At 39.9% G+C, this 26,764-nt stretch overlaps 1 non-coding gene across 1 annotated transcript; it reads left to right on the forward strand.

Annotated features, from left to right (window-relative positions):
• Window positions 1-14,011: 14,011 nt before the first annotated feature.
• Window positions 14,012-14,118, forward strand: LOC118481570. Its single transcript, XR_004865780.1, has one exon. It is a non-coding gene; the product is annotated as a small nucleolar RNA R71 (small nucleolar RNA).
• The last annotated feature ends 12,646 nt before the right edge of the window (window positions 14,119-26,764 follow it).

A 26,764-nucleotide genomic window follows, 5' to 3' on the forward strand; every position in this document is an offset into this window, starting at 1 on the left:
ACTGCAGTGAAACGCATTATCTACGAGGGTAAATACCGAACAAAAGATCTTGGTGGAAGTAGCACAACACAAGAGGTTACTGATGCAGTCATATCTGCACTTACATGACTTGAATCATAATCTGATCTTGTAATTATTCTTTGTTACAACTGACAGTTTTGCCAAACATTTTAACTAGGTTTTGGTTACATACGTGGTCCAACGGAAACCCACAAATTATTGTTGAACCCATATATTGAATAAAGTAGAAATCAATGACATGATATTTCATAGATGAAATGTGACGCCAATACTATCACACTGAAAAGTAGGTGGAACAAAAAGAGTCAAAGTGTGTAATTTGAAAATGTATACATATTGATAATATTTTTATACATTTGGTATGGTAAGGAGGTTTTTGTATGCACATGTGCATGATTTGAAATTGGTAAACATGTTAGTAATATATCCACGGATGGTAATATAAATGGAAATGAACTGGTATAGGTTATGTTAAAGTGATATGTCATATGCACATATGCATTATTTAGAATAATAATACATGTTAGGTATTCAGGAATTAAAGTAATTTTGTTTAATAATTTAGTGATAAAAAAGTATCATTCATGCAATCATATACATCGGAAATTTATAATCATAATATCGGAATACATAGTTTAAATGATGTTTAATCGAGTAGTTCAACGTAAACGTGTAGGTCAAATCAAATGTAAACAGGTTAAATTAAATGTAAACAATAATTCAACATAATCAAATTGAACGCAGGCATTTCAAATAAAATGTAAACAAGTTCAACATAGATGAGTGTTTCAACTTGAATGTAAACAGTTCAGATTAAATGTAAAACGAATAATAAAACAAAATGATCAATATTTGACGACGAACTTAATCAAATTTAGGATGGTTGGGTGCATTATGACGTATGGATGAACGTCTAAGGGGTTGTTCATGTACATTTGTGTATGTAGGGTCTTCAGAGTCATCATAAGTATCTTCATCAGTATCATTATCATCATCGGAACAAGAATCAGTTTCATCGTTAGGGGGGGTCCGGAATTCCAGCAGCAATGGTAGCAGCTTCATTGTGTATGAATGTTCCTGAATATAAAAAGAATGTTAAAAAGTGAATAATGAAATGGTAAAAAAGTGACATTTAGCGATTATATATCTCCCTATTTAACTTGAAGTATTAGGTAATAACAAAAATTATCATTGTTTAGTTTAATATTTGTATCTGTACTTAAGTCAAACAAATTCAAAACAAACACAACAAACAGAAAAGAAAAGAAGAAAAAAAACTCACCTTGACCAAGAGTAAACTTAAACGGCTCTCCTCTATCCCTACTAGAATCAAACTTCGTGCCATCAACCAAAGTTCCCGTATAATGAACTGCAAAAAAAACACAAATCAAACTCACAGTCATCATAATTAACTATCGTTTCAAGCTCAAAACCTAAAAAAGTTCACCTTCAACTTCATCACCACTCTCAGGAGTATCCCATCCTTCACCTTCCTTCAACAGCTTCTTCTTCAGCCCTTGATTTCCGATCTCCTTCTCTTCTCTGACTTTTAAAGTCACCGGAGCTTCAATATCGTCCATGAAACCGTCGTTCATCTCGTCGTGTCACACCCCGATTTCCACACGATTCACCGGTGGGCCCGGTGGGGGATTACCGTGACGTAGTTGGCAACAATATAGTTCAAACCACACAATATTTAAATGCACAGCGGAAGCATAAAGATAAATATATTTCAACCATCGAATGTAATATCCAAGTATCACAAGTAGTCGAAATAAATCCACAGGGGATCAAAATAAAATAGTAATATTGTTCAACAGATAAAGGCATCCCAAGCTTGCGAGACTCTAACGACGCTAAGGAGTGGCCAGCCTATTTCGCGTAGAACCTGCATTTAATCTTTTGGGGAAAATACGTCAGTTTACACTGGTAAATACATTCAACCGACACTTTTGTAAAAAGGTTTAATAAAATTGATTTGAATGCACAAGGCACAAACTCTTTGTAACTTGGGATAATTAATCAATTAATCTTGTAAAAGAATTACATGTTCACTATGCGTTCAGTCGCCCGGGTCGTGCCGGGTTTAAGGTTAATAGACACGCCACATAGCATAAAGCCGTGGTGGGAAAACCAACGGTTATACTTTTATAAATATAGACACATTGTCGGGTATACGCCTACACCCGCGTGTCAAGGTCGTGGCCATTTCGTAAAATGCTGCCAAGGATATCCGGGAAATGGTCATTAAGCTCCCAAAGGCGTAAAGCCAACAAAACCAATTTTTAAACGGGTCACATTGATAATACCCAACTACTAATGAGTTAGGGTCAATTGCCCGACCAAGCGGTATTTTATATACCGTAACCCAAGCCCGTATAACGGAAAATAAGTTAAAAGTATTTACCTGAGCAAGTAATAACCTCAATAAACAAATGCAAGTATCTTTTACTGGTCTCCTATTCTGGAACGAAGGTTTATAACAACCTATTAGAATCCTAACGGGTCTTTAATTTAGCCTTAGCTTAGACCGGTCAGTTTCAAAGGATAAATACGGTTTAATCGCGTGGAAGGCGAAAACCGGGAATGGAATATGGTTTGGACCCAACAAGTTTGAAAACCTGTTTTATGTGGGTGATATAACCACATTCTGGATTTTGAGGTAAAAACGATAAGGTTTGACCCGTTTCGGCTAGTTTATGTAAACTAGTTACATAAACCGAACCGTACGCGTAAAAGGCGTAACGGGTAACCCTAAGAGTCCTACATAGGTTTCCTAAGTTAATATGCCCTAAAGAGGTTGTGGTATCAGTAGGATACCTTCCATTATGCCCATAACGAGTTTAATCCCAATATACGCCCCGTAGGGGTATTTCGGTCTTTTTAAAGATTATAAAAGAGGTTTCCGAGTTCTACAGGAAATCTGAGTTTTCCGAACAGTTTATAAAGTTAAAAATACCTTATTTATTATTTAAAATCAGTAGCAACTGGAATCGGGTCAAAATACCATGTAGAACTCAAGTTATGTCCGAAAAGGGTATATTCGGTATTTACCAAATCGATGCCATAACCGCAGGTTATGAGCAGGTTAAAAATAATTAAAAATCTTTAAAAATCCCAAAATATTATCTTACATCAGTGTGTAAAAGGTTTGGTGTCGAAACTTGGGTTTAGATAGGCTTTACGCTAAATGCGCCGTTTAATTACTAAAGTTTCCGTAATTGCGCTATTTAGCATAACTCCTATTCTAGACCTCGGTTTGACATGAAATTTTAGGGACATGCTTAGAAATCAGTAACTAAGGTTATTGTCCTTTCATATGTCCAAAATTCCCGTTTTAAAGTTAAAAGGGCGTTATGGTCAACTTTTAAGCATTTAACGGAAGTGTGCAAAAGACTCGGACAAACAACGAACCGGTCATAGAGGGTTATACCATCATGTAACCTGGTCCTAAGAGAGTCCTAAGGCATATCTAAATCATACCATAACGGGTCAGAACTGAAGTCAAAGCAAAAGTCAAGGTTTTGCGACTTTCGGTTCCGAACCGGGTCATAACAGTAAATGGTCGGATCAAACAAGCTTAGACCACTTATAATACTTATTATCATGTTGTATGAGTGTTAAAACAGGTTACACGCCATCTACATTACTGATTATGCATAAAATCGAAAGTTAGCATTATGTTGACTTTTTTTAAGCAACTTTGACCCGACATTTGGACTAGTTAGAGCGGGAATCAGAGGGTGCCCTTTTAGGGGTTTAATGCCCACATGATTACCAACATATAACTACCTTTATTTCGATTAATCACTGGACCATTTGTGATTAACCGTTAATTCAATCGTTAATTACGACGGATTGACTTTTAAGCTAAAACTAAGCAAAAACTAAACCAAGAAGGGTTAGGCACACTTACAGAAGTCCTATGCACGATTTGTGAAGCTTAGAGAGAATGCTTAAGCTCCAGAAATGATCAGAAAGTAGAATGAAGGTGTGAAGAACTTTGTTGCAACTCATGGCCCTTTTATAGTAAATTTGGGACCTTAGATCATTGCCACACAAGTCTACAAGTGTTCTTAGATCACCAACATGTGTCCCTGAGTGCTAGGGGACGTTTAGGGGGCGCCCATGTGTAACACCCCAAAACTCGAACGTTTAACTCACTAATATAATTTCATGGAATATGAAATAAAATGCGACAAATATGTTATTTAACTTGGTTACCAATACAAGTTAGATAATAGTAGTAAAGTTTTGTGACTAAACAGTTACCACATTAAACTTGAGGGGCTAAGGGTGATATGTAAGGAAAGTTAAATTAATAAAAATGAAATCAAAAATAAAACACACACACATCAGGTGTGTGTGTGTGTTCGATGCCAAAGCCAGAGAAGAAGGGGAACCCTTCTAATCACACAAATTCAGCCAATTGAAGCCCTAATCATGGTCATTTCTCATGCATGTTAGTGATTTCTTGATCATCTAGACTTATTAAAGCCTAAGGTAAGAAGAATTTGACATTTTGATGAACTTGCATATGTTAGGGTTCAAGAAAATACATGAGTTTATGTGGAATTAGAATGATATCGAACTAGGATCACCATCTAGAACATCATGTATGTTTAAAAATCGACTAATCAATGTTGGAAGTGAAAACCCCCATAGAGTAGAGTGGGTATGAGTTGTATGCTTGCTAATGTTATCATGTTTAAGTTAAATCATGGCTGAATTTTAGTTATCTTGGTGATTTAGAATGAAACCCATGTGTATGAGTATGAGAATGATTATGATGAACATATGAATGTTGATATTATGATTATGTTGATGCACAAGATGTTATGTGATAGGTTTTAATAGTAAACATGATGTAGAATTGATGACAATGTGATCTTGCTCGAATGAAATGGTTCATAAGATGAATTTAAGAAGAACATGCTTAAACTACTTGTACTATGTGCTTAGAATGTAGTATGCACACCAAGTGCATGATGAAATGTCTAAGTGAAGTTAGAAGGTAAAATTTGTATGTAAGAACTTATGTGTTATGTACTAGCCAATTTATGTGTCATGTATGATGGTAATGAAGTATGATGATACATGTCTTATTATACGCTAATAAATTAACGAAAGTCAAACATTGCATGATCTGAAAGCCGAATGAATGAGTGTATGTATGCTAATTGTGTTATGAATGTGACGACATGTACGGTTAGGAGTCATGTCAACATGGACACAAGCATGGAAGGGCAACGGGTCAAAGGTAAACATGGAAGCTATGCACGAACTAGGACGCACGAGGTAAGTAAATTCCCGGACTCCCTCTTTAGTAGTAAAAAGAGATTTATTTACATGATAATTGATAGAAGTTAAGTTGTAATGTGTTGTTGATGATAATGTAAAGTAAGTAGTATTAAGTAAGTGATTTCCGTAATCACTTCTTGGTTTGATAAGTAATATAATGTTTTAATTAATTAAACATGATGTTTGAGGTCAAATGTGTATTGAAGCCTTTCGTCGTAAATGATGGGATTAAAGTTGACTAAAACGCCCTTGATGGGTATATGGGGCAAACGATCTTAAAAGTAGTTTAGAAACGAGCTATTCGATTAGTATAATGTTTTGGTCAAGTGTGAAAATGTGGAGTATGGTTGTGTATGTCATAAACCACTTAATGCGTAAATACCCATAACGGGTCAAAATAAGCTTTTGAGCGAAAATGCGCTAAGAGTAGGCAAGACATCCAAGAATTCAATCCTTTATGATAAATAACGTTGATATTAAAAGGTTCAAGAGGAGTCGAGGTTAAATAATCAGATTATTTCTGATAAATGCAAGAACGGATCAAAACTTGTAAAAAGGTAATAAGTCGATAGTGCGTAAGATAAGAATTTTCTTAATCCGGATATGGGATTTCAAGTTTATATGATAGATTGTGAATCTACAAGCATGTAGGAAGAAACGGGAGGTTAAACGGGTAAACGGTTCAAAAGTTATGCGCGTTTTAGTGCGTACGGACGACGAAACGGAACTGCAGAAAACTGCAAATTCTAGAGGGCGTCGCCGACGGGTATGGGGGCGTCGCCGACGGGCTCCAGAAAGTGAATTTTTGGCTGACGGGTTATTTGACTGTCTACGGGGATTTTTGGCTTCGGGTAATTGCAAGGGCCGTCGCCGACGCCCTCCCCAAGTTCAAAAACCTAAAAATTTGTTATTTAAGTTGATTTATGTATCGTAGGCTTCAGTTTGTTATCCGTGGACTACGGTGAACTTTCCAAACATGATTTTGATGGTTCCTTAGATGTCTATGGGCTATAAATCTAAGTCTAAGTCCCATGTAATTAATGTATGATTATGTAAGAAGTATGTGAGAGCTTGTATGTGTATATATGGGTATGTACATCTGTAGATGTGTATATATATGTATGCATGTAAAGATATGGGAAGGTATGTATGCAAGTTGATGTCTACGTATGTAAGAATAAAGGTATGTATGAGTATACAAGGGTTCGGTAAGATCTTGAATGTGTAAGTGTGAGTATGCAAGTAAGTAGAGACGTAGTAACGTATGTACGTACGTAGGTATGCATTTATGTATATGTGAAGATATGTATGTGTATATGTACGTAGGTAGAGACATAGTAATGTATGTGCGTATGTAGATGTGTGTGTGGTATATATGAAGGTACGTATGAGTTTATGCATGTTTGTAGAGATATAGGAAGGCATGTACGTATGAAGATGTGTATGTATGCATGTAAGAATGTATGTGCGCGTGATTTGGGTACGTTGAGTAATACGTTATTAATAGTGTGCCTTGAGAATGAAAGGTAATGCAGGTACATTATTGAAGACTCGCCAGGACATGGATATGCAGATGAAATGCTTAAAGTTAGAAAGATAAGGAAATGGGAAGTGTACGAGATTGAATCTTGTTTATGTATTGTATACTAATGTTATGAATGCATGTGGTGAGTGCAGGTTGTACGAATCGCAGGCGTTGTCACGAGGAATAGAGATCGAAGATCGGGTCACATAGTAGATTGTACGGGGATAATTGAGTATGTACTTTAGTAAACATGACTTATACCTTATTTATGTAAAAGATTTATATTAAAACAAACTTTCAAGTAAGTCAAGACGTTTGTAATGAAAGAAATTTTATGGCACGTATTTCCGCTGCGTCTTTTGATCGGAGTGTCGCGCTCCGGTCAAAGATAATATTTATATACCCTAATTACCCTTAACAAATAGCTAGTGGTAGCAAGGGGTCGAACTACGAAGAGTATGTGGTTTGTGTGTGGATTTGATTGAATTATGAGTAGTTGTCACTTTTATGAAGCTTGCTATATTGTTTTTGTATATTTTTGTTTGAGTTGAAGATGTGAATTATAACTACTAAAAACAAACAATTGCAATGATGTAAATAAAGGTTTTGACAAGATAGAGAAAACAAGGTTCACACCCGGTTCGGTTATTGCAATCCTAGGGTTCTTACAAGTTTTAGATTTAATTCACTTGAATATGTTATTAACGGATTTCTATCATCAAAGCTTAGGTGCCAATTGTTATCAACGCATACACGGACTACAATGCACTTTGTTACTTCGGACAAGTAAAACCTTTTGAATGACAAGGCATAATTGCACAAACTTATTTCGCAAAGTCAAATTTCATAACTCACTCGACAATTCACAAATATAGTTCAAATGCAAGACAATTGTCAATCAATTCAAATACAAGTCAAGTTGTCACAAAACCAAACTAAAGCATTGTTCAAACCCTAGACTTACAATAACCTACACCGGGGTGAAACCTCCAAGAAATTAGCCGCTCATGGTGTAAATAGCACGATCAACGGATGTACGAGACTTGAATTGGGTCATCTTGGAGCTTGAAGATGGATGGTTGAATGATTAGGGTTTGGAATGGTTGGTGGTGATGAATGGATTGAAAGTGGAAGAATGATTGTGATGGTGATGAACTAGGGTTTTGATTCGGATGAGAATTCGGGTTGTTGGATGGATGGTAGATGGAATAGAGATGAAGTGTTGATGAAAGATGGCTCCAAGACTAAGTTTCAAACTCCAAAAATTGTGTAACTCCCGTCTTGGAATCAATGGGATTCAATAGAAATCGAATTCGACCTTGAATTACCAAAAATCCCGTTTTGAAAATCCCACACCCGTCGCCGACGGGCCTGACCCCGTCGCCGACGGGTCCCCAATTCTGCTCCTTTGGCCGACGGCCTAAATGACTGGATACGGCAAAACTGTGCATACGGGGTTATCTGGAGGGCGTCGCCGACGGCCTGGACCCCGTCGCCGACGGCCCCTAAAAATCCAACTTTCCATTTTTTCGCTCCTTGCACTTCCGGTTGATCCGTAACGCATCCCGGTGCTCCGGTTTTCGACCCGGTGACCCGTAAAGCTCCCGAAAAGCTCCTTAAACTCCATCAAACCTGCAAAACACATTCTTGATTAAAAGTAGGCTATTCGAAACTAAAACTTACGTAAAAACGTTAAGTTAAACAATAACAAGCACCGGTTTTCAACCACGTATCACATCCCCACACTTGTCTTTTGCTTGCCCTCAAGCAAATCTGTTTTTCACTTTCACGTGGGTCAAACAATGAATATACATCCCATTCCCGAGACAAAGGTTAAGGTCTAATGTCATGCTAAAGTTCAACTATTTACAATATTCAATGTATTTAATGGTGACGTGCTTTAGATACACAAATGGTTACCCAAGATTAACCCGCCCTTAAAACTAACAACTTATGCATATCCCTCACAATGTGCTCTCCACTCGGCTTAAAAATTTTGCTAACATGTATAATGTATTAGCATTTCAACAATTAATCGCTCAAAACCGATTAGAACACTGATGTGCGTGAAGTGTGTTATATTTTTGATGAGTATTTAAGCCCCTTTTTACACTTTTAGCCAAGTTTTAAATTTATAAAACACGATATTCACTAACACTAAACACACATATGGGCAAGTGCACCCATCGTGGACGTAGTATAGTGTTGGTAAGATACCGAGGTCGTCCAAGGACACAAGAGCTTTTAATACCGGTTTATCCTCAACGTCTAATCAAATCAAAAAGTGAGAAAAATGTTTTAAACTAAGAAAAATAAAAACTAACTAAATGCTGAAAATAAAAATAAAATAAAAACAGATAGACAAGATGAATCACTTGGATCCGACACGTGTATTAGTATAACCTTTGATTATTTTCGCACTTTTGCACTTGTTTAAGAGATTATCTTAGTTATTGTAGTAGGCCCCTCTTTTGAAGGCGACGTTACCCTCAACCCAGTAGTTTGAGTCAGTAAGGATACAATCCTAAAGGGTCGGATTATTGAAAGATAATGAATTAAGTTATTAATGCAAATTGTGGTAGGCCCCGCTTTTGGCGGTGACGTTACCCTCGGCTAAGTAGTCTGAGTCAGCAGGGATACAGTCCTAAATAGCCGGGTTATAGTATTAATAGTAGTTAACTTATGAGGGGGTCAAAGAGTTTGGATCCCCGCCATCCAATACCTATGGGCATTGAAGGAGATCCTACTAAATTTGACCCAGGTCCCAAGCAGGACCTCTAAACGCTGAACAAGGGCAAGACCTTTACCAAACCGTTCCCTTAACCCCCGACCAGGTAGCCAACATACCTCCATATAGACCGTGGAGATATGAATGGTGAAAATCTTTTATTTTATATAGACAGTAAAATAATGCCAAGACACCACGGACAAACGATAAGGAAAGATCACCTTCAACATAAGTAACTAGTTATTAAAGTCATTAATACAAAACCAAATAAAAAGTGCAAAAGATTAAAAATAAAAAGTATTATACTAAACACTTGTCTTCACCAAGTGATGTAAGAGACTTAGGCAAACATGGCCTTGATTGTCAAGAACTCTTACGATCAATCTTGGATCCCGAGACGACTCACACACTCTACGATGGACAATGGATGATGGTGGTGGATGATGGTGTTATGGTGGTGGTGGGTGGTGGATGAAGTGTGAGAGAGGTGGTGTGCCAAGGGATGAGAGAGAATGAAGCCAAGCTCCTCTATTTATAGGCTGAACAGAAGGCTGGACACGGCCCCGTGTCCGCTGGACACGGCCCCGTGCCCGTCTGACATTCTCTCACTTCATTAATTGTAATTGCGAATTACAATTAATGCGCCTGCTGTACTTTCACCACGCCCCCGTGCCCGCTGGACACGGCCCCGTGGTGGGCAATGGAAGCTTCTACTGGTTTGTCTTTTCTGCTGCTTCCTGGGCACGCCCCCGTGTTCGCTGGACACGGGGCGTGTTCAGACTCTGTTTCTTCTCCTTTGCCTTGGGAGGTGCCGTTGAGGGTCCGGGCAGTCCACTTTTGTTCCTTTTCTTGTATTTATGGTAGAATTAGTTGTCTTTTTGCTTCTTTTGTGATTTTGAGCTCATTTCATCCTGAAAATACAAAAGGAAGACAAAAACATTCTTTTTCCAACATTAGTACTTAAAAAGGGTTAGTTTTATGCCTTAATTGATGTGATTTATATGTTGCATTTTACACACATCAAATACCCCCACACTTGAACTTTTGCTTGTCCTCAAGCAAAACTCTTTAAATGTGGCTTACACTCCCAAATGGAATAGGTAGAAGAGAAAGTTTTTGGCTTGTCATAGAGTGTCGGGAATCCAAGGTCTTTGTAAGTTTTATTTTTATTTATTTACAATCCTACTCGTTATGATTTATTTTGAACGTTTCATAAGATAAATTACTTATTTGGGCATAGCATGCCTTATTAAAATTCCATTTATATACAAGTTCACATACCTCACGGGAGATCACTCAACACTCGGCCGAAGGTGTATATTTTAGTGAATCACTCGAGAGCGGCACGGAACTTACGCCTTCCATAGGCTTGCCAAGCAATCAATCCTCCTCCTTTTTAACTTTTTACCTTTGTAAATATCAAGAGGACTTTTGGGGTGAAGGGTTAGGCTTGGGTTAAAGGTGGGTGGTTGGTTAGTGGTTAGTAAAAAGGGCGAAAATCGTAACAAGCGTCGGTTTTCGTGGAGTACCTTGTTTTTAGTGACTTTTTATTTTGAAGTATTTCTCCAAACAAGCTTTTATAGCTTTTGTTTGTTTTTGACTTCATCATCATTTTTTTTTTATCGTCACATAAAAAGATGAGTTTACGAAAAAAACGAGCTTGTTACTAAAATAAAGGGTGAAAAAAAATAAAAAGGTTTTTGGTGGGTAAAAAGGATTTTGGGGTAATGAAATGAAAGGTTTAGGCTCAAAGGGGCTATCTAGGGGGATTTTGGGTAGGTAAAAAAAATTGAAAAATAATGGTTTTGAAAGAAAAATGGTTAGTCCTAATGCCTCCATCATTTACTTACTTGGGTTTAAGTTGGTAAGGACCGGGAATGTATCGTCGTGGCAAGTTCTAGATTTGTAAGAACCGAGCGGCTATTCACACAAGAAACGAAAAATGAGCATTTAATCTAAATATGTGTATTTTTATGCTCAATAAAGGCTCAAAACTCACTTTTGTGGGAATGGGTTTTTAATGTGACCAAGTATATATAATCGAATTTTTAACTAGACTTGTTATACCGTTTCATAATTTTCTTATGTTGGTTCTTTTTTTATCACGACGCTATCGGTTGTAAACTTGTAAAAATATAACCTTTTTAGAACTTGTTATTCCCAACTTAAACTAAGACAAGTAAATAAAAAAAATGAAAAAGTTTTTGAAAAAAATTTGGGGTGTTTAGCGGTTCCAATAGAGTTTTGTGTAAGGCTTGTGTTTAGGATTTTGCAAAATTTCAAGGTTTTAGCATCCCCCCACACTTAAATTATACATTGTCCTCAATGTGTCCAAAAATAAAGTTTTTGGTTGATTAGAATGTATAAAAGTGGGTTAAAAAGCAAAGATTTATGTTACTGGCATCCTGGACACCGCCCCGTGTTGACCGGGCACGGCCCCGTGGTCAAGTGCCAGTAACAAAAATTACAGAATTGAAACAGAAGCCTGGACACGGGGGCGTGTCCGCTGAACACGGCCCGTGTCCAGTTACCTGAACTGGGTGATTTTCTGCAGGGGTTCAGCACGGGGCCGTGTTGGTTGGGCACGGCCCGTGTTGAGCCTTCTGTGATGGAGATTTTTGTCGGGTTGCCCTGTTCTTCGTGCATGGTTCCATTTTTCTCGTTCCCTTTTTCATCCATTACCACCATGAGTGTGTTTGATTCTGCAAAAACTAAAAGATTAAACTAAACTAAGGATAGATCCGCGGAATGCCTCCGTGGTGCGCCACGTTTATAAGGGTCCTTGGCTAGACCCGATTCCAGGTTATATATCTTCTGAGTGGAGTGCCTTGCTTCCCAAGTTACACCGTCGGAGAGCGGCATCCAAGCTTGAATCAATAACCTTCATGTAATTGACTGGGTCGTCGTCCTCTATTCTCTTCCCAACTCCGAACTTCACCTCATCATCCCCATACCTCAAAGTCAGTGTCCCGTCATTCATGTCTACCACTGCTTGTGCTGTGGCAAGGAAGGGTCTCCCTAGTATAAGGGGGACCTCGGTGTCTTCCTCCATGTCGAGTATGACAAAGTCAACTGGATAAACGAATCTGCTTACCCTTACCAAGACATTCTCGATGACACCTTGTGGGAACTTGACTGATCGATCAGCGAGTTGTATGCTTATTTTTGTAGGGCTCGTGGTTCCCAAGCCAAGCCTTTTGAACATCGATGAGGGCATGAGGTTAATGCTAGCCCCTAAGTCGGCCAAGGCATTGCGAACGGGTGATTCCCCTATTGAGCATGGAATCGTGAAACTTCCGGGATCGATTTTCTTTTAGGGTAGTTTATTGAGTACGAGGGCAGAGCATTCTTCGCCTAAATTAACTAATTGCAAATTTTCAATTTTCTTTTTATGTGTAAGGAAGTCCCTCATAAATTTAGAGTATTTGGGCATTTGGGTTAGGACTTCGATAAAAGGAATATTGACATGCAATTGTTTTAACAGACTTTCGAATTTTGCGAACTGCTCATTGGTCTTTTGATGAATTAACCTACCGGGGTACGGAACTCGAGGAGCCTTGGTAGGCTCTGGTGATGGGGGAGAGTTCTTTTCCTGCAGATGTGTTGGCATTGTTTCTTCCGTAGGTGGAGGTACTTCTGCAGGCCCTACGGTGCGGTTTCGTAGTGTGATGAGGTGAACTTGCGCCTTTGGGTTTGTTTCGGTATTGCTAGGTAATGCGCCTTGCGGTCTCTCGGAAAAATTTTGTGCTAGTTGATTTATTTGTTTTTCTATGTTTTGAATGCTAGCTTGTTGATTTCTAAAATTAGATTCTAATTGTAGAAATCTTTCCGAGTTTTTCTTATCAGTGTCAGAGACGAGGCGAGATATAGTATCTTCGAGCCTTTCTCGTCCACCTTGTTGTTGAGTGAAATTTTGTGACTCATTTCTTGATTGCTGAAAGTTTGTTTGTTGGGTTTGTTGGTTACTACTATTGCCGGTTTCCCTCCAACCAAGGTTTGGGTGGTTTCGCCATCCTTGGTTGTAAGTTCCCGTTGGAGGACCCGACGGCCTAGGTCTATTATCAATGTAGTTTACCATTTCTTGTTGATCGTCCGTTTCTTTCATGCAACTCCAATTTTCATGTGACCCACCACACCCTTCACAAGCCATAACCGAGACTGTTTTTGTCATTTCTAATTTTTTTATTTTTGAAGAAAGGGCCTCGATTTGGGCTTGTAAAGAAGTGCTTTCGTCGACCTTATGGGCGCCCGGGGCGATAGACTTATTTCCCCGGGGAGTGTGCCATTGAAAATTGGTTTGAGCAATTTCCTCAATCTGATTATATATTTCGTGTGGGCGTCGATTACCTAAAAGTCCCCCGGAGCTAGAATCAAGTGTCTGCCTAGTGTGTGGCAACAATCCATTGTAGAAAGTGGATACTTGTTGCCATATTGCGAGGCCGTGATGGGGACACTTGCGTAATAGCTCCTTGAACCTTTCCCAAGTTTCATATAAGGATTCCCCGTCCTCTTGTGAGTATGTATTAATTTCAGCCATTAATTTAGCAGTTTTAGCAGGAGGGAAATACTTATATAGAAATTTTTGGGCTAGTTCATCCCAGGTGTTTACCGATCCAGCTGGGAGGGTGTTGAGCCAAGCTTTCGCTCGGTCTTTTAGTGAGAATGGAAACATACGGAGGCGGATGGCGTCGTTTGATGCTCCATTGATCCGAAAGGTATCACATATTTCTAAGAAATTAGTTATATATAGATGAGGATCCTCGTCCGCAAGCCCGTGGAAGGTTGCGGAGTTCTGGAGCATTTGTATCAAATGCGGTCGAAGTTCGAAGTTATTGGCTTCGACATTCGGAGCATTGATAGTGGCGCCTAGATTACCTACGGTGGGCCGTAGATAATCCATAAGGGTACGTTGGTCCGCCATTGGGGGTGGATCACCCGAAACCTTCTCTTGGTTTTTGGCTTTTAACCTTTTTCTGAGAAAGCGTTCGGGTTCTTCTAGCGGTTCCTTTATGTCTTTATTGGAACTGGAGCTTATACACTACGTGAGGATGGCGTCGGGTTCCAAGTCCTGCAATAAAAACAGAAAAGAATGTTGGTCAGAAGGTTCACCACGGCCCCGTGTTGAGCGAACACGGCCCCGTGGTCGGAATTACAGTGATTGTTTTTCAGATCCCAGTTACTGGAAGTTGGACACGGCCCCGTGTTGCACCGGCACGGCCCCGTGGTCAGCCTTCTGTAACTTGAAAAACAAAAACTGCCAGTAACAATGCTGAGCACGGCCCGTGTCCGACCAGGCACGGCCCCGTGCTGAGCTCTGCAGAAGCTGAAAATTTAAGAAAAAATCCTAAAAAATTAAAGAAAAATAAAAATATGATTAGGCCGTTGATTCCTAACTTTCTTAAAATCCTTGTGTCCCCGGCAACGGCGCCAAAAACTTGATGTGCGTGAAGTGTGTTATATTTTTGATGAGTATTTAAGCCCCTTTTTACACTTTTAGCCAAGTTTTAAATTTATAAAACACGATATTCACTAACACTAAACACACATATGGGCAAGTGCACCCATCGTGGACGTAGTATAGTGTTGGTAAGATACCGAGGTCGTCCAAGGACACAAGAGCTTTTAATACCGGTTTATCCTCAACGTCTAATCAAATCAAAAAGTGAGAAAAATGTTTTAAACTAAGAAAAATAAAAACTAACTAAATGCTGAAAATAAAAATAAAATAAAAACAGATAGACAAGATGAATCACTTGGATCCGACACGTGTATTAGTATAACCTTTGATTATTTTCGCACTTTTGCACTTGTTTAAGAGATTATCTTAGTTATTGTAGTAGGCCCCTCTTTTGAAGGCGACGTTACCCTCAACCCAGTAGTTTGAGTCAGCAAGGATACAATCCTAAAGGGTCGGATTATTGAAAGATAATGAATTAAGTTATTAATGCAAATTGTGGTAGGCCCCGCTTTTGGCGGTGACGTTACCCTCGGCTAAGTAGTCTGAGTTAGCAGGGATGCAGTCCTAAATAGCCGGGTTATAGTATTAATAGTAGTTAACTTATGAGGGGGTCAAAGAGTTTGGATCCCCGCCATCCAATACCTATGGGCATTGAAGGAGATCCTACTAAATTTGACCCAGGTCCCAAGCAGGACCTCTAAACGCTGAACAAGGGCAAGACCTTTACCAAACCGTTCCCTTAACCCCCGACCAGGTAGCCAACATACCTCCATATAGACCGTGGAGATATGAATGGTGAAAATCTTTTATTTTATATAGACAGTAAAATAATGCCAAGACACCACGGACAAACGATAAGGAAAGATCACCTTCAACATAAGTAACTAGTTATTAAAGTCATTAATACAAAACCAAATAAAAAGTGCAAAAGATTAAAAATAAAAAGTATTATACTAAACACTTGTCTTCACCAAGTGATGTAAGAGACTTAGGCAAACATGGCCTTGATTGTCAAGAACTCTTACGATCAATCTTGGATCCCGAGACGACTCACACACTCTACGATGGACAATGGATGATGGTGTTATGGTGGTGGTGGGTGGTGGATGAAGTGTGAGAGAGGTGGTGTGCCAAGGGATGAGAGAGAATGAAGCCAAGCTCCTCTATTTATAGGCTGAACAGAAGGCTGGACACGGCCCCGTGTCCGCTGGACACGGCCCCGTGCCCGTCTGACATTCTCTCACTTCATTAATTGTAATTGCGAATTACAATTAATGCGCCTGCTGTACTTTCACCACGCCCCCGTGCCCGCTGGACACGGCCCCGTGGTGGGCAATGGAAGCTTCTACTGGTTTGTCTTTTCTGCTGCTTCCTGGGCACGCCCCCGTGTTCGCTGGACACGGGGCGTGTTCAGACTCTGTTTCTTCTCCTTTGCCTTGGGAGGTGCCGTTGAGGGTCCGTGCAGTCCACTTTTGTTCCTTTTCTTGTATTTATGGTAGAATTAGTTGTCTTTTTTTGCTTCTTTTGTGATTTTGAGCTCATTTCATCCTGAAAATACAAAAGGAAGACAAAAACACTCTTTTTCCAACATTAGTACTTAAAAAGGGTTAGTTTTATGCCTTAATTGATGTGATTTATATGTTGCATTTTACACACATCAAACACGTACCCGCATAGGCTTGCAACTCAATCATTCTCCACTATCGAACACAATTACTAAGCACAAGTCAAAAGGTCTTTGAAGGGTTGTAACAGGGCTAGGCGAAGGGTAGGAATAGGATATTTTTAAAGTGACTAAGGTGATGAAAAATTCGATTTTTATTATAAACCACTAAACTAAACAAGGCTAAATATAACATCAACTATGAGGCAACAACTTTCGCCTTTTATTCAACAAACTACTAGCACATCTTTTTGTGTTTTTTTTTCAATGCTTTTTCATTCTTTTTCGCAACATTTTCTGATTTTTTTTTTTTTTTACAAATGAATCACAACTATATAACTTAAGTTCCTATAATCGAATTTTCATCACACGGGTTAAAAAAAACAAAAAGGCTTATGGTTATGGGCTAAGTGGGTGATCAAACGAAAGGTCTAGGCTCAAAATGGGCAACTAAGGAGTTTGTTAGGGTAAGGATAGAAAAAATGGTTTAAAGAGAAAAAGGTTTACCTAATGCCTTAATCATTCTCGTGCTTGTATTTGGTCTATAGTCTCAAATGTATCAAAAGTTGCAAGTTCTACAATACGCGACTAATGGCCCACTCAAACAAAGAAACATGTGAATGTGAATCTATGATGTATAAAGGGCTCAAACCTCACGTATAAGGGTATGATATGTGATATGCATACATTGCTAGTTCCTTAGGCGAATTATTCTCAAATAACCACCCGCTAAATACCCGATATGCTTATTAATTTGAACTTGACCATGACAAAAGACCAAATGGTTTGTGACATCCCTCGTTGACTTGGTTACTTGTGCTTTTGAGATTGCTTTGAAAACAAGACATTTTTGAAAAATTTTTGAAATTTTCCCCCATCCCCACACTTGAGGTAAACATTGTCCTCAATGTGTAGTATTTAAATGAACGGGTCAAAATCGAAAATTTTTACTACTCCCCCATCCCCACACTTGAGGTACATATTGTCCTCAATGTGTAAGAACTAGAGTTTTTAAAGCACAAGGGATGTGACACGGCTAACCTCCCCAAAATTGCACCCCGGAAAATAAAAAAAACAATTTACAATCCACTTATTTGCTACTAAAAATCAAAGATAAAAAGAAACGTATGCACCTGGTTTTTCGCTAGTTCCTCGTGTGCTCTTCATCTTTTCAACAAAGCGGTCGTCTCACGAACATACTGTACCTACAAATCTTAACCCTTGTGTAGAAGCATGCTTCTCACAACCATCAAAATTTGTTAGTCACCTAGTTCTACCACTTTTATGAAATTATTACCAAGCCATACATTATTTTACCTTTGACTTTATGTGGAAAATATTTTACAACAACAATAAACCTAACTCACTTTCGTAGGAATCACGACGGCATTTAGCATCTGCACGCAAGCCCTTTAAACCTCCCGATAGCTCGGGAGGACGAGTCGGTCTCGTGAGGGTTATATAGGGAACACACCCACAAAGTTCATTTACCTAGACATAAATTAAATAAAAACGAAAAGAAATAACGGAATATAATATACAACAACAACATAAAACATACCATACCTCTACCGCTGATATCGCTCGTTTGGATCCATGGGCGGGTTGGGTTGGTATGGATAACCAGTGAGGGCCTCGAACATCTCCCTATAGTTATCTAAGGGGCTTTGCTCCCCTTGGGGCGGTGGTTGGTACGGGATTGGAACGAAGCTAGACCCTACCGCTTCGGGCCAATGCGGAGTCGGGTCGGATGGGCCTTGAGGATAGGGAAGATCGGAGTAATTTGTCCACCCCGAATGCTCGGCGTAGGGGAGGCCGGCTTGGTAGTCTCTATGGTGTCGCTCCTGATCATGCAACACTTTGGCGTTATTAAGCGCCATCTGTTGAGAGACGTACATGGCACTCCAACGGCGGCGGTTCAATTCTTCTTCTTGTTGTCGACGCGCCGCTTCCGCTTCTTCCCATGCCCGCCTTCGGGCTGCTTCATCCTCCTGTTGCTTTGCTAACTGTTCCATGTGTGATCTTTGCATGGCTTGGAACAGTTCTTGCTCTTCCATGAACTTATTCATTCTTTCACGTTGGGCTCCTTGAGCGTCCCAGTATTCTTGCATTGAAGCTCCGTAAGACCCTTGCCAAGCTTCTCTCCTTTGATTGTATTCCCGACCTTCTCCTATACACGCGGAGACATTATCATATATCTCCTGTTGCCCCCTATCAAAATTTTTGTAAGAGGGCACACGTCTCCGAGTCACAAAACCTGCCACCTCTGCGTTAATCTCTCTGTGTGGCCGCATGTATCGTTGCCTCGGTCCTTGTGCCCCGGAAGGTTCAGCTTCCTGCTCCTCTTCTTCCTCCATCTCCACATCTTCTTCCCGCACGGGTGGTGCCCCAGAAGTACGGACCTCATACTTGTTCCCCAACTCATCGGTCACAACATACTTATTTCCCGAGAACTTGACCTCTATCTTCCAATTTTTCTTCATGTAAGCCACGTTAAATTCCTCCACTGGCTTAGAGACCCATAGTGCTTCCAGGGGTAAACAGTTTTGCTGCACAATCATGGCACTAATGAGGCGTGCATACGGAATAAACCGCCTCTGAACGCCTCCCTGGTGGCCCATGTGTTCATCATCACTATGTGCCTCCACGACAGCGTTGGGGTCCCATACAGTAAGGCGTGCACCACCCTACAGTCACTGACTCTCACTCCCCCACGATCACCAAACCTCGTACGAAACATTTCACCAATTCCCATTTTTCTATTTGGTGATGTGGGCATCTCCTCATGAGTTCTTTGAATCGGGTGAATGCTTCATGTAAAGGCTCACTTGAAAGTTGACGAAATGACCGAATTTCATCTCTAGCATCGTCGGTCTTGGCCATGGAATAGTACTCATCCAAAAACGCTTGTTGCATTTGTTCCCAAGTTCGAATACTATTGGCCGGAAGTGTAAAGAACCACTGTTTTGCTTTATCTTTCAATGAAAATTGAAATAGCCGAAGCTTCACTTCCTCTAGTGCGAAATTATGTCCTCCAATAGTATCACAAATAGACGAGAACTCCGTTAAATGGGTGTACGGCTCATCATTGGACCTCCCGTTGAAATGAGGAAGGATGTTGATGTAATGCGGCTTACAATCAAACATCCTCCTTTCGCATACTATTGGAGAGTTGTTCTCGGTCACTATTGGTCGGAAACGGTCATTTACTCCCCTTGGAGGTTGTTGACGACGTTGTGGCCCATTAACTTCTTGATCGACCGGTCTTCGATTATCCCGTCTTTCATCCCTTCGCTCCTCTCTTCGATTATCCCTCGGGTTACCACCTCCCACAAAACGAGGAATCCGGTTAGGGTTTACATTGTTGTTGTTATTGTTGTTGTTGTAAAACCCATCATTCCGGTTTCGTTGGTTGTTGTTTTGTGGTTGACGGTTGTTCCCATAACCATCGTTTCTTCCACCTCCGTACCCATAATCATCTTCCCCAACATAATTGGCGTTTTGAGACCCAAACTCCTCATCGTCGTATCTTCTAGCATTGTATACGTTTCCCCTATTCACGTAGCCCCAATCTTCATCATCATTAGCTCGATCATCGTAATACCCCCCATCGTCCGAATTTTCCGTATGAATGCTTACGTGTTCTGGCGATTGATAACCGGGAACACTATACGGTTCGTCATCGGGAATTGCATTCCTTAAATCGTCGATGTTGAAAAGCGGGTCTTCATTTACGGGATTGCCGCGATCACGGTTACCTCTTCGATCGGAGTTGACATTCCGATCATCAAGGTTAATAGGTAACGATGCTTGTCGGTGAAGAGGTTGTTGTTGAGGTGTTCGTTGGGTGTTGTTGGTGTTTTGGTTTCGGAAAGGTGGAGTGGGTGGTCTTGCATTGGTGTTACCACCCGGTTGCTCTTGAGCGGGATAAAAGGCTCCTCGGGATTGGAATTGATTTGGGTGGAGGTTTTGGTTTGGGTTAAATTCTTGGTTGGAATTGTGGTTTGCCATTGAATCGGTTTCAATGGTCCGTGTGAGTGGTGGTGTTTGGTTGGTTTGATTAGAAGCAAGAGTTGCTTCTAACCGGCTTGCTAAGTTTCTTCTTGCGAGTCTTTCAATTTCCGGTTCGTAGACTAGAGGTGAAGTCCTCCCGGAATTTCGTGTACGCATGCACTACCTGTAACCTGCACAAGTAACACACCCCGCGTAACAAGGAAAAAGATAATACAAAAAGAAAGCAAAACAAATTAAACAGTTAATCACACAAATTCAAACAATATCCAAACACAAAGCGCACGCACTCCCCGGCAGCGGCGCCAAAATTTGATCGGAGTGTCGCGCTCCGGTCAAAGATAATATTTATATACCCTAATTTCCCTTAACAAATAGCTAGTGGTAGCAAGGGGTCGAACCACGAAGAGTATGTGGTTTGTGTGTGGATTTGATTGAATTATGAGTAGTTGTCACTTTTTTGAAGCTTGCTATATTGTTTTTGTATATTTTTGTTTGAGTTGAAGATGTGAATTATAACTACTAAAAACAAACAATTGCAATGATGTAAATAAAGGTTTTGACAAGATAGAGAAAACAAGGTTCAAACCCGGTTCGATTATTGCAATCCTAGGGTTCTTACAAGTTTTAGATTTAATTCACTTGAATATGTTATTAACGGATTTCTATCATCAAAGCTTAGGTGCCAATTGTTATCAACGCATACACGGACTACAATGCACTTCGTTACTTCGGACAAGTAAAACCTTTTGAATGACAAGGCATAATTGCACAAACTTATTTTGCAAAGTCAAATTTCATAACTCACTTGACAATTCACAAATATAGTTCAAATGCAAGACAATTGTCAATCAATTCAAATACAAGTCAAGTTGTCACAAAACCAAACTAAAGCATTGTTCAAACCCTAGACTTACAATAACCTACACCGGGGTGAAACCTCCAAGAAATTAGCCGCTCATGGTGTAAATAGCATGATCAACGGATGTACGAGACTTGAATTGGGTCATCTTGGAGCTTGAAGATGGATGGTTGAATGATTAGGGTTTGGAATGGTTGGTGGTGATGAATGGATTGAAAGTGGAAGAATGATTGTGATGGTGATGAACTAGGGTTTTGATTCGGATGAGAATTCGGGTTGTTGGATGGATGGTAGATGGAATAGAGATGAAGTGTTGATGAAAGATGGCTCCAAGACTAAGTTTCAAACTCCAAAAATTGTGTAACTCCCGTCTTGGAATCAATGGGAATCAATAGAAATCGAATTCGACCTTGAATTACCAAAAATCCCGTTTTGAAAATCCCATACCCGTCGCCGACGGGCCTGACCCCGTCGCCGACGGGTCCCCAATTCTGCTCCTTTGGCCGACGGCCTAAATGACTGGATACGGCAAAACTGTGCATACGGGGTTATCTGGAGGGCGTCGCCGACGGCCTGGACCCCGTCGCCGACGGCCCCTAAAAATCCAACTTTCCATTTTTTCGCTCCTTGCACTTCCGGTTGATCTGTAACGCATCCCGGTGCTTCGGTTTTCGACCCGGTGACCCGTAAAGCTCCCGAAAAGCTCCTTAAACTCCATCAAACCTGCAAAACACATTCTTGATTAAAAGTAGGCTATTCGAAACTAAAACTTACGTAAAAACGTTAAGTTAAACAATAACAAGCACCGGTTTTCAACCACGTATCATCTTTTCAGTTAAAGCGTGTTAGGGTCTTACACCATGCTCTCATTATTGCTCAATAAGTCGGTTAAAACACTCAACAGTGCTTCTGTCCGAATTATCTGCATCTGGGGCATTGACGCGGCCCGCGTAAAGGATCACTCAACCTTTACGCGGCCCGCCAGAATCCTTCTGATAAGCCCATATCTTCTACTGTCAATGCGGCCCGCGTAAGGTCCTTTAACCTTTATGCGGCCTGCCTGAGACCTAAAAGTAAGATTTTTCAAATCTTTTCAATTATTACTGTTGGCCTTTGGCGATTCGAAGGGGTAACTTTGCGCTTTGAGCCTCGTTAATTTACGTATAAGGGCCTCGTGACTTTTACCCTCGCCGTTAAATCCTCGGTTAACTTATTATTACCCGAAAAGTCCTAACTTTCAATGTTGACGCTTTTAACCCCTCGCATACGAATTTGATCATAACTTTCTCGTTTTAAAACGGAACATTGCGAAATTTATACCGTATATTCTAGTGAGCGTAATTTACTGTTACAAAGTCTCGGGTTTTGTTAAAGGGTCACTCAGAGGTATAATTTAAACATGTTGGCACATTTAACCCCTGTAGTTTGTAATCTCTCACTTTCTTCCACATTTCGTTCCGTATGATCCATGATTTATTCGTTTGAAGGTACGAGCATCATTTAAGGTTACTGTACAGTATATTTATCCCTCGTTGACATTTTGAACCCTCGGATTCACATACTTTCTATGTTTGTCAACTTTAGTCCTTCTTTAGTATTTATTACCATGTGTAAACCTATGACACGTATCAATACATTATTGGACGCAAAATTTCAAGGTGTTACATCCTCACCCCCTTAAAAGAAATCTCGACCTCGAGATTTATTGAAAAAAATGAGGGTATTTTTCCTTCATCGTGGATTCTACCTCCCACGTGTACTCGGGACCTCTACGGGCATCCCATTTTACCTTCACAATTGGTATATACTTCCTGTGAAGCTTCTTAACCTGTCGATCCTCGATCGACACAGGTTTTTCAACAAATTTTAAGCTTTCATCGATATGTACATCTGTGTGCGGTATAACCAGTGATTCGTCAGCGAAACACTTCTTCAGGTTACAGATGTGGAACACATTGTGGATACCACTGAGCTCTTCCGGTAAGTTTAATTTGTAGGCAACCGATCCGACACGTTCGATTACTGTCACACCCCCAAAATCCACACGCAGAGTACCACCGCTTGGGAGCGTGACTGACCAGGATCAAGCCACCAATCATATTGAACATAGTATATAATAATCGAAGTAGTTTGTAAAAACCCAATTCAATACAATTGATGTTCAAACCAAACATAGTTTAAGTAGCGGAAGCATAATATGAAAACCCAATGTATGTAATAAGTTCAAGTGTTATAAAGTTTAACATAACATCCACGATCCATGCTCCACAACGACCTGCTCCTCCCTGTGCAAGCTCCATATGTACTTAAGGTCCTGCAAGGCATGCAGCAGAGAGTCAACAACTAGTTGAGCGAGTTCACAGAAAGTAAGTTCGAAATAGCAAAATCGTATGTTCATTTAGTGGGGGCTTCCCACGTATGTATGTACTAATAGTGGGGGTTTCCCATGATTATATTTATTACTAATGGGGGCTTCCCATGTTTATCCTTACTAGACTATTGTAACCATGTGTGTTCTTCTTAATCCGAGAACAGGAATACGTACTAGGTCACGTAGGTTTTACGTGAGTGCCCTTCCCCGAGGACATTGGTACGCGTGAGGTTTACGTAGGTTTTACGTAAGTGTCCTTCCGACCCGGAAGACAGTAATAGGTATGAGTTTACGTAGGTTTTACGTAAGTGTCCTCCCGACCCGGGAGACAGTGGTAGATACTAGTTTACGTAGGTTTTACGTAAGTGTCCTGACTAACCTGAGGACGATGGTATATAGTCTAGCAATAGCGTAAGTGCGAGTAATTATCCAATTCAAATCTTCCAACCCAATTCCCAACCCGGGAATCCCATGCCTTGGCTGTGTGAACTCACCTTGGTTTGCTCGGTATGCTCAAAGGGTTACACGTTCACAATTAATCAATCACGACCTATAGTACGCACGTGTATATGATCAGTTTAAGTTCGTATGTCTTTATGTCACGAAGTGTGTGTTTAAGCAGTTATCACATTTCATATATGCAGTTAGTCTAAACCGTACAATTCATGCTTGACAGGATTTAACAGGCAGTTAACATATTTCACCAAGTTAACACACTTAACAGGATTCACACACTAGCAATGTTTCATGTCTAACAGAGTTAACATGTTTACTGAATTAACAACTAACAGAGTTGATAACTAACAGTTAATGTTTAACAGTTTTAGCAGACTAACGGAATTAACCAAAGTAAATGATTTAACTGAATAATAAGTTAACAAGGTTAATCACTATTAGAGTTAACATCCTTAACTTAACAAATTCGGACCCATATGCACCATATACATAAATTCCGACCTCATCTCCTTGTATCATTCAAAAAGGTCGGACAAGCATTCTTATAATAAAAAGTCGGACAAACATCCTTATAAGATAAAAGTCGGACAAGCTCCTTATAAAGTAAAAGTCGGACAAGGGGGCTTCCCCCCCACAAAAGTTGGACCATGACTTTAAATCATGAAACTCGGACCAAGGCTTATGCCTTTTAAACTTCGGACCACCATGTACAACATAAAACTCGGACACATCATTCCTTAAAACCTTAAAAGGTCGGACCTCAAGTGTTGTTTCAAAAACTCGGACCATCAACCCATAATGAAAATTCGGACACCTTATGTTCATATATAAAGTTCGGACCATGATATTTGTTATCTAAAATTCGGATCATCCACATTACAAAACAAAAGTTCGGAGTCCATGTTACACAACAAAACTCGGACTCCTTTAAAGTTCGGATTATATACATCAGAAGTCGGCCAACCATCAAAACATGCGAACATTCAAGTGCGATTGTAACAGTTACGCTTTACGATCAAACCCTAATATCATACACTTGCATTGCAGTAAATCAAATCAACAATCAGCATCTTTATGATATCAGACATATTAGTATCAGACAATTGATTAGACAACTAATCATAACCATTTCACAATAAATAAGAATTCAATCAATAAACACAGAACTAGCATGTGAAGAACTAGGGTTTACATGAATCACATAATCAAGAATGGATAACAACAAACAATCATTAAACAATTACCTTGGATTGATTCTAGACAAAGAGAGGAATCAAGAGTGATGAAGAGCTTGTGCCAATGATGAAGATGATGATTGCAAGAGAAGATTGGAGAAATGTGAAAGTACGTGTGTTGGTTGTGTGAATGATTAGTGAAAGGGATTAGGGTTAAGAATGATTAGAATTTCACTAATTACTCTATACATCCCTAAATATCATTTCTTACATAAAACACCCATCACAATGTAACTTTACAGTTTCATCACCAAGTTCATGCATTTGTCAAATCTTTCATAAGTAACACATAACCATGCACAATTACAATACACTTTATCGAACCAAAACATATATACAGTTACAAAGCAAACCAATTGTGCAAGTAAATAACTAAACAAACAGTGAACGTGCACTAAATGCGAAAGTGGAATCTCGGAAACTCGAGTTGTCACAATTACCTCGAAGGGTCCAATATATCTCGGGCTTAACTTGCCTTTCTTACCGAATCGCATCACCCCTTTCCAGGGTGATACCTTAAGCAATACCTTGTCGCCTACTTCGAAATTGAAAGGCTTACGCTTCAAATCTGCGTAGCTTTTCTACCTATCTCGGGCAGCTTTCAATCGGTCACGAATTTGGACAATCTTGTCCGTTGTTTCAAAAATTATATCAGGTCCTGTCATCTGGACATCCCCAACTTCTGCCTAACAAACGGGCGTTCTACACTTTCTACCATATAGGGCTTCAAAAGGTGCAGCCTTAATGCTCGTATGGTAGCTGTTGTTATAGGAGAACTCGACCAATGGTAGGTGGTTATCCCAACTACCACCTAATTCGATCGCACATGCACGAAGCATGTCTTCCAACGTTTGGATTGTACGCTCACTCTGTCCATCTGTCTGAGGGTGGTAAGCCGTACTGAAATTCAGACGTGTGCCCAAAGATTGTTGAAAACTTTTCCAAAAGTGTGATGTGTATCTGGTATCTCTATCAGAGATGATAGACACAGGCACGCCATGAAGGGCTACAATCTTATCTACAAACAACTGGGCTAGTATATCGGAGCTATGAGTCTCCTTTATGGGTAGGAAATGTGCTGACTTAGTCAGTCTATCAACTATTACCCATATTGTATCGTTTCCCTTCTTTGT

The sequence above is a fragment of the Helianthus annuus genome, chromosome 8 (assembly GCF_002127325.2).
Source record: "Helianthus annuus cultivar XRQ/B chromosome 8, HanXRQr2.0-SUNRISE, whole genome shotgun sequence".
In the NCBI taxonomy this organism is placed as follows: Eukaryota; Viridiplantae; Streptophyta; class Magnoliopsida; order Asterales; family Asteraceae; genus Helianthus; species Helianthus annuus.